This window comes from Seriola aureovittata, chromosome 12 (assembly GCF_021018895.1).
Source record: "Seriola aureovittata isolate HTS-2021-v1 ecotype China chromosome 12, ASM2101889v1, whole genome shotgun sequence".
NCBI lineage: Eukaryota > Metazoa > Chordata > Actinopteri > Carangiformes > Carangidae > Seriola > Seriola aureovittata.
Genome location: NC_079375.1, coordinates 9859461 through 9872462, shown reverse-complemented (window position 1 = coordinate 9872462; position 13002 = coordinate 9859461). Strand labels below are relative to the sequence as shown.

At 39.7% G+C, this 13002-nt stretch overlaps 1 protein-coding gene across 4 annotated transcripts in view; it reads right to left on the bottom strand.

The window, feature by feature from the left end:
• Nucleotides 1-12222, bottom strand: part of LOC130179382 (RNA-binding Raly-like protein) — a 38598-nt gene extending 26376 nt beyond the window's left edge. For 2 of the 4 annotated variants that reach the window (XM_056392324.1, XM_056392325.1), the window contains exons 1-2: nucleotides 11965-12222; nucleotides 11505-11594 (exon numbers count right to left, since the gene is read on the bottom strand). The gene's annotated coding sequence lies outside the window, so the exon portion shown is untranslated. The remainder of the gene's footprint in view (nucleotides 1-11504; nucleotides 11595-11964) is intronic. The other 2 variants (XM_056392323.1, XM_056392322.1) reach the window with 1 other exon arrangement.
• Nucleotides 12223-13002: the final 780 nt, after the last annotated feature.

Genomic DNA, 13002 nt, shown 5'->3' with positions numbered 1-13002 from the left:
GCACTGTTTGTTCCCATACTGCTGCAGAACTCTGGCGGGATCACAAAGTGTCACCACAGCAATACTGAGGAATTTACTGCACCCACTCAAACATGAAGGAGGGAGCCTCTCTGGTTGTTTCTTCTTCAAATTCCCTGTTGGTGATGATTTTTGTTTGTTTGTTTGTTTGTTTGTTTGTGAGTGTGTGCACTAATGAGGCTTTTTAACCCAGATTCTTGCAGACACATTATTATCACAAGAGAAACTCTTGAAGAAACTCTGAGGCTGCAAGAGCACAGAACTGTAAAAAGTTTTGTGCAGGAGTGAGTCTCACAATGGTGGGATGTAACAAAATACATTTACTTGTACTTTACGTGAGTACTTCCATTTTGTGCTACATAATATTTCTATTCCAATACATTTCTGAATTTGCAACATTTTCTCTAGACTGGTACGATAACAGCTGTCAATGCTAAAGTTGGTTATGTAGCAGTAGCAAAACTTACAAATAGCTTCTTTAATGCATCAGTAAAAATAATTTTTGGGTCTGAGGCTGTTGAGGACATCATCTTGGACTTATTTTGTTTGACAATTTATTGACTTTATTGTACTATTTCCCCTATGTCCTCAAAGGTTTCCCTTAAGTGTAAGCCCATGATTATAAGCTAATGATTATTTCCATCATCAGTAACCTGCCGAATGGATTCATTGTTTTGTCTATGAAATGTCAGAAAATTGAGAAAAATGTTAATTATATTTTCCCAGATCTTTAAATGTCTTATTCTTATAGCACTCATTTCAATGACTTACTCTTGCTACTCAGAGAATCGGGTCACATAAATAACCAACAGTCCAATACCCAAAACTTGCTGAACAAGGGGGGTGACCACCTAACAGGACTAGGTATAAATCTAGTATATGTCTGGACTGTGTATGGGTCAGTGTATCAAATAAAGGCCTGTTACGCTCTGCAGTTGAGGTAAATAAAGGCCCCAGTCACTATTTGATGAAATATGGTAGTTGAAAACTACCAATGCCCCCTGATGACATAATAGAGACTGTTTGCACTGGCCAATGGGAAAAGTCCAACACACAGCCAATCAATGATGTAACTTCATCACTCATTCAACCCTATCACTCACTCAGTCAGGGATTTTTTTAATTTGATGCCCTAATAACATTACTTTGAGTTATATGATTTCCAGTTCTTCCATTTATTATGATATCAATGTTTTGGTGTCATTGTTATAGTTATTTACTGCTATCCCTATTTATGTTTTTACTGGTTCTGCCCCAATGAAGACCAGATCTCCTCGCTTCCCTTCGCCTCAGACAGCCCAAAGAATGGTTTCTTAACATTGGACTTTCTTTGCTTACAAAAAAAAAATTAATTAATACATTATCAAAACAGTTTCCAGTTAATTTTCTGTAAATTAAAAAACAATTTCAGCTGTATTCTAGTTTCATCCTATGGTCCAAAGACATGCAGTGCAGGTGAAGAGGAGACTCTAGAGGATGATATTTTAATCTGTGAATATTTTATGGCTCCAGCCCAAACCTACAGGTGCCTGAACAGAAATGAGTAAGTACAGAAAAAGGATGCAATAATATCTGTACGTGTTTTCTAAAAATATGTCCCTACATTTTCCCAGCTAGAGATGGAGGAGTAGGCATGCAGAGTGATAGTTACCTTCTACAGTACATCCTCTCTCTCTCTCTCTCTCACACACACACACACACACACACACACACACACACAAACGCGCACACACACACACACACACACACACACACACACACACACACACACACACACACACACACACATATATATACTCATACACTAACACATTCACTAGTACATTCTGCAGTCGATCTCCTCTCAGGCACACTTCACGTCACAATTTTCCCCATCCTACCTCTTCTTTACTTCAATCCTTTGCCTCCACCCACGCATAATCCATTCTCAATCTCCTCTGCTCTTCTTAAAGAAAAAAATAATGGAGGATAATTTAACACTGCTGCAAGTCCCATAATGTGGCAAAGCCCTCATTGAGTTTTCAGGAGTTGATTGACTTAATTATCAACAGAGCGGGGGACTAAAAAGCCACCAGTCAGTCCAATCAAATCACATACCACTCACTCCGTCTCTCTACCTTTGAATGGTCTCAGAGCTCTGCTGCCTGACCCAACCCACTAAGACTGATGGTGTGAAGTGCATTGAATGGCCTCTTTAAGGCAAATGTACAGAGGTGAGGCCATTAGATGGTTGATTAAGCAAGCAAAAGCATATTTAAAAACACTTTCAACGGGACAAAAGGTCTTCCCTAATTTATTCCCATGCTGAGTTGGGATATTGCTAAAAGCTTCGGCCTTTGCTGAAACGAAAAGTGAACAAAGCAAAAAGGTAAGAGATATATCATATGTATATTCAAACTTTGTTTAATAGAGCTGAAAGTGGAGAAGTGTGGTCCATATGTGTAGTAGAGCCACTTGTTTCCTACATGTGTATGGGTGCAAAAGAAACAACAGAGGCCCAAAAGGGCGACGCAGCTGGTTACCAAACTGTAGCTGTGTCACAATTCAGGGACAGCGTTGTTCGGAGGCTGCGTCTGAAGACCGATTGTGTTACAGCGGTGCAACTATGCCATCCCATTTCAGAGGTTCCTTCCCCGGGAAACGCGTCCTTTTCCTGGCTCCAATGGGTGGATCCTGTGTGGTCCAACCTATCCCAAGATTCATTGCACACCAGATATAAAAAATACTATGGCAGCAAACAATGCTGACAGAGAGCCTGAGGATTACACTATAAATTTAAATACTGGGTTTCAGCTCAGAACCAAAGACCTTAAAACCTAAAAGTTTTTGGAAAAAAAAAAAGTTACGTGTTGTGAAGGTTTCATGATGCAATGGTGGGTGCAGGCACAGCTGCTAACGCAGAGCAGAAATCCTCCATACGCCAGACCGCCTCATCTCAGTTCGGCCCTCGCGATCTACGACAGCCACGAAAGGCCACACTTTCAAAGGATGCAGCCCCTAAAATTGGGACTCAGCTAGTGTTTGTCAAACGTCTAAGAATCTAATAATTTTCTAAGAATAACACTTAAGAGCACAAAGAGCTCAGAGTAAGAAAGTTCTTCAGTGAAAATGAAGAATAAGACACATTTATCAAGAAACTCATGTGCAGGAGTGCAATTACTCTCACTGATCACATGAATAGATTTACTGCACTGCAGGCGTATAGGATTTACTTCAGAAGCCTCTGGAACTCTCTTTTTAGAGCAATATGAAGTCATAAGGAATTTGAATTGCTTTTATTCTTGTGCTTATGAGTCAGTAAGAGTGAAGATTGTTTTTTTTTTTGGCCACACTAGCAGCCTGGCTCTAGAGATGACAATGTCAGCCTGTTGGTTGTTCCACCACTTGGGTCCAAACCAAAATATCTCAACAGCTACTGGGTCAATTGTCAAGAAATATGGGGTTGACATATGTGCTTTTAAATGACATGTCTTAACAACAGCTATCGGGCGGATTGCCATGGCATTTGGTTTCGACAGTCATGCTGGTGACCACCTGACTTTTCACCATTAGCATGCTCGCATTTAGTCTGTGTAAGTACAGCCTCACAGGGTGGTCTCTCGTCCACAATTTGTTAAATACAGACTTATAGTCGTCCTTAAGTGTTAAAGCTAAACAAAACTTTCTTGATTTAAACAACCTTTTCCAAAGCCGGAGGGCACAGGATCGTGACAAACAAAAACAGCTATGGACCAGAGAGGAATGGAAAATTGTTTTTTAAGTGTTTGTGTCTGTTTTTGAATTTCAAGCCTGATGCAAACTCGCTTATGGACACAAGACATTAGCTCAACTAATGGTTTGTACTTTCCTAGAGAGTCAGAAAACCTGTCAAACTTCTATCAGCAGCTGACAACATCGAATGGTCACGGAGCTTCCACTGAACTCTACATAACTGCAGGCTGCAGGAAATACAAATATACAACTACAGGCAATCCTTGGCCTGTTCAGTAGCGACAGTCATGAGTTTTCAGTCTCTCTGTCTCCACATGCATCACCTTAAATTATCACCCCAGAGATGCCCAAGCATTATTTTGTCAATTGCCGTCAATTACATGTTTTTAATGAAAATGATCACAGGGAAAAGAGTTTTACATTAATCCTCTAGCTCATTCAAAATGGGAAAAAAAGAGACTTCAAAGACGATTCTTTTACAATATTCATGAGTCTCTAAGATCCTCAAAGCCTTTTCAGAAGAAGCATGTGGTATAACTGCTGGCGAACGCTGGTGGAAACATCCCAGGCCAGAAAACACACTCACACTGAATTCGAAGCAGCCCGATCGGCAAAACAGGAGGAGAGAGGGAGGTTTAGATTCATCCTGGCACAATTGATGCTCCAGAAATGGATGCTAAATAACATCTTCATGCATCAGTGAAGCCGCGAACACATCCCAACATCATCACTGGCAGGTTTTTTTCCACGCAAAGACATTTTTGTTTGTCTCTAAAAAGGTATTTCTTACAACAGAGCAGTGAGTGCTTGACAGTGATGTTTTTTCTTCAGGGCTTCTACAGAATCCTCCCGTGTTGAAGAGGTTCCAAGTGTAAGTATTTCATGGATCCTCTTTGGTCCTTTCACACTGACTGTCAGGGGCTTCAGAGTCTGAATTCTCCCGAGATAAAGAAGCAAGGAACTGGTGAAAGTAATCATTTTAGCACTTCCTCCCTCCCTGATCTCTCCTCACTGACTGAGGAGAAGAGATGAAAACTCCTCATCCGATATGACAAATACATATAAGATGTGAAGGGTGCATTCAGGCCACACTCACTCCTTGGCTGCTTGAATGTTGCATTGCAGCATTTTATCTTTAGCGAGTTGACAGTGTACAACTGAAAGCGACTATGCTCAACTGTCATCAACAGAAGGAACATAAGGCTGAGTTTAATTTGTAGACGTCTTCATAGCCTGCCTGCAGACAGACATTTCTCCAACCAAGTCTCAACTTTTAGTGTCTCCCTAGAAAAAATATGTCGGCATAAAAGAATGAAATATGGGTCTATAATAAGCCTTTTTTTATTTTTTTTTTTTTGCCTCATTCTTCTGAATGACAGCCAAACGCATTACAGGGGAATAAATGCGGACTGAAATCTAATTACATTTTTACACAGTCTAAATTTACGAACTACACTGCAGTGCAGGTATGGGTTATTTTTCCCCTTTCTGCCAGTATATGTGAGAACATATGCAGCATAAAATGTGAGGATTTATAAAACTGCTCCTGTGGATAATGTAAAAGCTGAAACTAGTGCTAAAATTCCCTCAATGACAGAGCCACTGGGAGATTTTATGTCAAGGACAATGATTGTGGCCGACCTGACTGCTACATTTTCATAATTGTCAGCCTGTGACAAAGACAAAAAAACATTGTTACAAATGTAGAACATCCACAAAGACAAAATGACATGCTTAATTAAAAATACAATATTGCATCAAAAGTGGGGACTCAAATTACATTATGGCTAAATGATATTAAATCATAAAACATAATGAATTTAACTCAGACAAATTGTGAAAATAAGCTATAAAAATTGTACACATTTTGGAGAGATGGTTGTATAATAATAGGCTTTCTTGCCCAATGTTAGAAGAGAGGATTGATTCTACTCTCATGTCTGTGCATTAAATATGAAGCTACAACCAGAATACTGTTAGCTTTGCTACGCACACTGGAAACAGAGGCTCTGTCCAAAGGTAACTCCATTTACCAGCACTTCCAAAGCTCAGTGATTAATACTTTATGTCCTGTTTGTTTAATCTGAATAAAAAAACAGAATGTTTCTTATATTATAATCTTTATCTTCATATTATTTCTTTTGAATGACGGTCAAACACTACAGGGGAATAAATGTGGACCCAAATCTAATTACATTTTTAATACGGTCTAAATTTGTAAAGTACATCGCAAAGTAGGTATGGATTATTTTCCCTCTTTCAAATGAGAGGATTTATCAAAATGCTGCTGAAAATAATGCTGAGAATCACTCACTGACAAGGCCGACTTTTATAACTGGGCGATTTTATGTGAAGGATAATGACTGTAGCTGACCTGACTGCTACATTTTTCTAACTGTCAGTCGTAGACAAAGACAGAAACATCATTACAAATGCACAACTCCAACAAAGACAAAATAACATGCTTAATCAAAGCAAATATTCAATTAAAATTGCATGCCAAGTGGAGAGTCAGATTGCATTATGGCTAAATGATGTTTAATCACAGGACATAATGAATTTAACTCAGACAAATGGTGGAAATTAGTCATAAAAAAAAGAGCACTGTACAGATTTTTGAGTTAACATAAGGTGGTTGTGTAATAACAATGCTGTGCGGGCACCAGTGTCCTTTTTAATAACACTTTCCTGCACTCATTCATTTTTTTCTTGCTCACTGGCAGCCATAAATTACTCAGCTAATGTCCCAACAGCAGCGGCTATTGCTGAATCATTCAAAGACCTCAATTAGCAATTAAAGGCTTAATGAATAGAGGTCCTTTGCTGGGCCATTTTGCTCCCAGCCCAGAGGAGCCCAGTGGAATCTAATCTCTCCTGCAGGACTTGTACAGTAAATACTGACTAACAGTGCAGAGGAGATAGAGAATAGCCTGTTATTGCTCACATGTAATGAGCAACTTGCCTTGCGAGTTTTGAGCCCTGTTTGTTATGTACCTGGAATTTCTTTATAAAAAGTTTTACTGTGGAGCTTAACAAGGAAGGATGACTGTCAAGCACTATTCTTATTTTTTTCCTCCGTTCCTACACCCCATTACCTCCCGCATAATACCTGTCTCGAGTTTGAATTGAAGAAGGAGAAGGAAAAATGGCAACAAAAGGAGAGAGACAGAGATATAGAAGCAGAGAGTGGGAAATAAAAGGAGGTGAGATGGAAGGAGAGAATGAGAGATGTTCAAAAAAGAAGGGGGAAAAAGGTATTTGCAATGCCAATCATCTTCAAGGAGCTTAGAACTGGGCCTCGGACCAGAATATCAAAGATGGAAAATGCAGGCATACATCATGCGGTAGGTAGGTACTGCTTATAAATTATTACTGTGACTCTATCCTTTTATATTACCGTTTTATCAGCCTTTTATCATTTACATATTTTTCATACCTTTAATGAACTGACTTTTTGAACTGGGAGGCTATGCTTCACCGTGTGAGAGCCCACAGCTATATGACTACACAGAGCTCCTGTAAAGAAAATACACTCCGCTTTATCCCCTTTTCCTCCTCTACGTGAGTTTATGGAGGCTCTCTAAAGCATGAGGACTGAGGGCAGCAAACCACGCACCTAAAATGAGTTGCACCATAATCTGATTTGAGGAACCTATAGCCTCCACGAGCGATGACAGCAGCGAGATAAAAGCTCAATGTGACCTATATGGTGAGATGGGATGAAGCCACATCCCTGGAAGAGATTTTATCTTGCATCTCATAATAATAACAGGGTTGATTATCGCTAAAATCAGGGCATTTGTTCATGCTTTTATTACATATCACACACCTGATCTTTGGGGTCAGTGAGTATCATTTGTACAACTTCAAGCTGTTTGCAGTGTTGCAGCTTTTCTAAATAGCTTTGGAAGTGATACACAGAGGAACCTTTGGGTGACTGATGGCAAAAAGCTCTTTAGATGTTGCTGCATTGGCTCCATGGGGACTTACTGTTTTAAAGGAATATTTTTAACCCTGTTATTTGTTTTTACCAGCAGCCTACGCTAACTATTTTGCTTCAGAAATTCTCTATTGCATCACTGTGTATCACACTGTTTCCGTCTGAGTGCTCTTAAAAGTTTTTTTTTTTGAGATTTCCCCACTCTCACGCTCAAAACAAAGGATTACTCCTACACCACTATGTGCATTTGAAGGGAGAAGCAGGAGAAAAAGACTCCACCTGCTGTTGTAGCAGGGGAATCCACAGCCCCGCTCGAGGGCATGTGAACATATGCCATGCTTTCCCATATCTCTTGGCACCAACATATTTCTCCATTTCCTTAATTCTCCTCTTGTGTGACTGCCAAATATAGCTTCCGCTCCACCAGGCTAAAGTAACTGGGTCACTGGAGTTGTGAGTAATTAGCTGATAACAAAATATGTTTCTGCTTTACAGCACCAGAGGCCTGTGGACTGAGGTGCAAAAGTCATGTTGAGGTAATGATTTGGGGCAGGATTTAACGGCGAGGGTGAAAGGTCAAAGGTGAAAGTGTGCAAGAGGCCACAAACGTGTGGAGGAGTATTCGCACAATCTGCAAGTTTGATCAAAACATGCATGAGGAGGAGGAGGATGTGTACAAGGCATGTTGTAGTTTTGCTGTGAAAAAAGATAAAAGATGAGCATGCAGAAATTTTATGTTTTTGTTGTTGTCAAATAAAAACCATTAAAAGACCAAACCAAAGTGTTTGTCTGTTTGTCAACACTTCCCTAGCTTACATATCTGTGGCCTGAACTGAGGACATGAATCTTTAGAAACAAGTCACAAATAGTTGAATAGCTGAAACGTCTGGGCTTTGCAGCTTTTAGCTAATGTTACTCAAACAGGGTAATAAAAGAACATTTCATCAGTGTGGATCTTTTATGTGTTTTTAACAGGAGCCCTATCAGAGGAGCTCTTCCAAATGTGTGATTTTAAACTAGGTGCCATTTAACTTTAGGCTTGGTCTGTTTTTTCTGGTTTTATTAGTAGGTTTTGTCAAGTTCGTGCTACTACTGTATCACTTGAAATAGTAGAAGCTTTCTACAATCAATGCATTACTTTTTAAGCAATCCATTTTGTTAGTTTGTTTAAGATTTCATGATCTCAGTTGCAGCAGATTCTGTTCAGACGTTGCTACTGACTGGTGGGAAACTGAGGTGTGTCCTGTGCAGTTAGTTTATTGTTGCTGGCTTTTTTTTTTGTTTGCTTTCAAATCATAATTTCCCCAAATGTTCCACGTGGCCCCCTGAGGTAAACATACCACTGTTCTATGGCACAGAAGAATAAACCATATCAGGCTTTCCATTTACAGGCAATTCCTGTAGTGGGATCAATCCATGGTTGGTTTTAGTCTTTTCATAAGATTTGTTAACAATAAGGGGGAAAAAATACTATATCAGGTTTAACTATAATAATAATAATAATAATAGTAATAATAATAATAATAATAATAATAATAACTACGAGAAAGTATTATTGTTTAGTAGTTGAAACCTCTTTTTTGGCATTTGAATGGGGGCATTTCATAAGAGGTACACCTGACAATATAACGCAATCCAACACAATTTTCATGCAATAAATGCTACATTTGTAAACTCATACTTTTTCAATTTGTTGTGTCCAAGACATGCTAATTCAATTCTATGCTAAATTTAGGGGTGCAATTTACTGTGATGGTGTACTGGTATGAACAAAGGAGCACAAATATGTGAGAATATGTGTTATATATATACATGTACATACAGTATATATGTACATACATCTATATACATATACATACATAGATGTATGTATCGTTAATATAAACCATATTACAGTTTGGTTTAAAAAGATTAAAGATTAATTGCGGTTTTTTCAGCATTTCTAAAGCATCAAGCAGCCATTCCGAGAAAGTGTTATCGTTTTGTTTCTTATCTAGGGTGAGACCTCTTTTTTAGCCTTTTGAATGAGGGGTGCAGAGCTTGAAATAGCTCAGAATAAGATGTGTGCAGTAGAGAGGGCAGGGGTTAGTGAGTAGAGACACTCCAGACTTCCAGGCAGGAATCAGCTCGCTCCAGCTGCCAGAGTAATAAAGTGTTGGCAGCTGTCCATGGTGCTGAAATCAACCACTATCTCTTTGAATGGAGAATAAAAGGAGCTGGCCGTGGTGCTGAGATACTGATGCTGCTAGGCTAATGGCACATCTCACAACAACTGAGCATCAGGTGCATGCATATACAGTGGCTGTTGTATATCCACACTGCTGTTTTCCAATGCTGGAAAGACAGATTCTGTATTGAAAAATGTGTTGAATATGACTAATGCAGGCCTGGAACGTAGCATACAGATCCAAGAATAGGAGATCTAATAGGGAGCAGTGGGTATTGCCACATGCATAATGTAACACAGAACTATTTCATGTGAAGTGGATATCATACATGTGTGTGCTTGAAAATTTTGACGCAGTTTTTACCACAGCAACACATTCTTCCACACGAGCATGCCATCCTTTTTTCTTTTTTTGTTTGTCTGACTCCCTCATCTGTCTTTCTCTTTGGTTATCTTTCACATGCAGGGATATAAAAAGAGACAGGGAGAAGCAGCTCCCCTAATCTGTTCTTTGACCTATAGTCTGAAGGCTGGAGCAGCTCTGAAATGTTTTTCATCCGTATCTTGCAGAAGATGGACTCTGTGGTGCGTGGCTTTGAGGCAGCCCGCATCGTACACCTGCTAGGGGTCAATGATCATCCCAACCCACGGGTGCAGAAATTACTGGACACAGACAGATTACTGACTGGTCTAGAAATGCCTGGCTAAACTTTATTCCTTCCCGCTCCTCTCTGGGCTCATAGTGATTCTGTGCATGCGTGTATATGCCGGCTATTCCAGAGCCATCCTCCCACCTCATCCCTGGTGCGAGATAAGTATTGTTTGCGTAGCAGCACATTTCATGCTTGGCTTCCCCCACCTGTTCCCTGACCTGCAGAGTCTGAAGGCTGGAATAACTGTCAAATGCCTTCACCCATATCTTTCGAGGATGACTGAAAGGAGGTTTTGTCTTGAGTTTCAAAAGCATTTCTTTTAATGGAGCACAAAAACAAACTTTACTCAATGATTTTGAAAAGGTGATCCTGGTGGTTATTTTTAATTTAATTGCAGGAGTTTAGTGTGTTTTTTAATTTCTCGCCCGCAGGTTTGTGGCTGCATGTGAAGGTCAAACTATTAATCAAATCTATCAGCCTGATTTGCATAATGAACTCCTGCAGAATTTGTCTGGGCCTAAAAGATACCTACCCCCACCGCCTCACCCCCACCCGCCTCTCATCATTGAGCCAATATAAGTTTCCAACCTTCTCTGTGTGGTGTCTGACTGTGTCCGCCAGTTATCAAAAGCAAATGCAATGAGTTTTTTTTGTGTGTGTGTTGTGAGAGACGCAGGGCGGAGGAGCACAGCTGTGTCTGGTTCAGTTGGCAGGAGTCTGTTTTATTTTGCACAGCAGTGATATGCAATCATAGACTTATTTGAAAAAGAAAAAATCCTGCATTCTCTTGACATTTTTATCACTTCTCATTAGTCCTCAGGAAGAAGTTTTGAAGCCAAATGTACTATCTAAAGATCTGAAAGTATTTGATCATTCAACACGAATCCAGCTCTGTCCGAGATATTCAGTTGAAAAGAATTTTTTTTTTTTTAAAGTTAGAATTTCCTCGTCAAGGCTGCATAAAGAAGTACAAAGAAAATGCCAAAACAAACTCCAGCAAAGTTAAATTTCTCACCTCTAGGAAAAGCAAAATCCTCAAAGATGAAAATCAAAACAGTTATCTTTGCGCCCTGGCAGACGCACTGCCTCCAACACCAGAGAAACACTGCAAAATCAGAGAAAAGCACCAAAACCAAAATCACACCAAAACAAGCCATGATAAAGGAAAAACGCCAGAAAATAAGCAAAAGGTGGGGATTAGAACAAGTGAGCTCGTAAAGAAGCTGCTTCGGGAAGAGAAGAGGAAGAAGAGAGAGAGCAGGGGAAAAAAAAAAAATTATCAAGAGCGTCCGCAAGCACGTAGGGCTATTTCTCAGTGGATGTCGCCGGAGCACCAACACTCAGCATCCAAGATTTAAATCATTGCATGCAGAAAACGAGAAAACACTTTCCCCATGTCGAAACACCAAGACAAGGAAGGAAGAAAAAGAGGATAAAAATATGCTTAAGAAAATGGCAGTGGAAAATGTACTCACCGAGCGGGAGTAAAACGTTTCTATTAAAAAGAAATTGGGCGTATAGCGGTGGCGGGTTGGTGGTGTGCAGGATTGTGTGTACCGAGGCTCTGCGTCCCTTTTGCGCTCTCTATCGCTGCCGGTTGTTGAGTCATGTGACTCGGGATTGGCCAGAGTTTTTGAATCAGTCCAAGCTTTTCTCTAGTAGCAACACGCGAAGGTATTCAGTGCTGTAATAGATATAGGAGCTCTTCGGGTAATGTCACTGATTTTTCTTCCCAGCGCTATTCTAGTTTCTCAAAATAGGGTCCGGGCACCACCAGAGGTCACTGACGGTGTCCCAGGAGGGTCCATACGGGAAAGTGGGGTTGATTTTTGCCAGGTACTCCATGGAATAAATGCAATTTTGTTTTTTTGGTTTTTTTTTTTGATAAATAACTGGATTCACGCAGCAGTTGTCTCTCCAGGCAGGTTTAATGAATTATTCAACTCTCCTTGAATAATAATGATTCCCTTCTGTATGTACTCTTATCAAGGATCTCTTAAAATTTAATGAATTTATCTGGGGGCCCATGTCGTATGAAAAAGTTTGATATACAATATTTTGGTCAATGCATGTTATATCAAACCTGGATTGGCCCAAGGCAAATGCAGATGCAAATAAGCTGTCAGTTGTCCTAGAAAAATTAAATGTAGGCCAATGTATGAAGACATCGTATGGTTTCCAACCGGGGAGTCAGGACCAGCCAAGACATTGCAAGATGATTAACAGGCAAAACAGGAAAACATATAGGTTATCTGCCACACAAAATTATATGTAATAGAGTATCTATAGAGTTTCTTCTGATGTTTCCAGATTTTAGAAGGAATTGTTCAAATGTAATGACGAAATCACAATTAGTTTTGTTTTAACGTATTGAAAAAGGCTGAGAACTGCTGCATTAAAACACAGGTGCTGGTTTTAATGGCACTTGCATTTTTCCCTCTACTGTCTTAAAACAATAGTTTAACAGTTTGGGAAATTAACTCATTTGCTTTCTTACAGAGGGTTATGAGAAG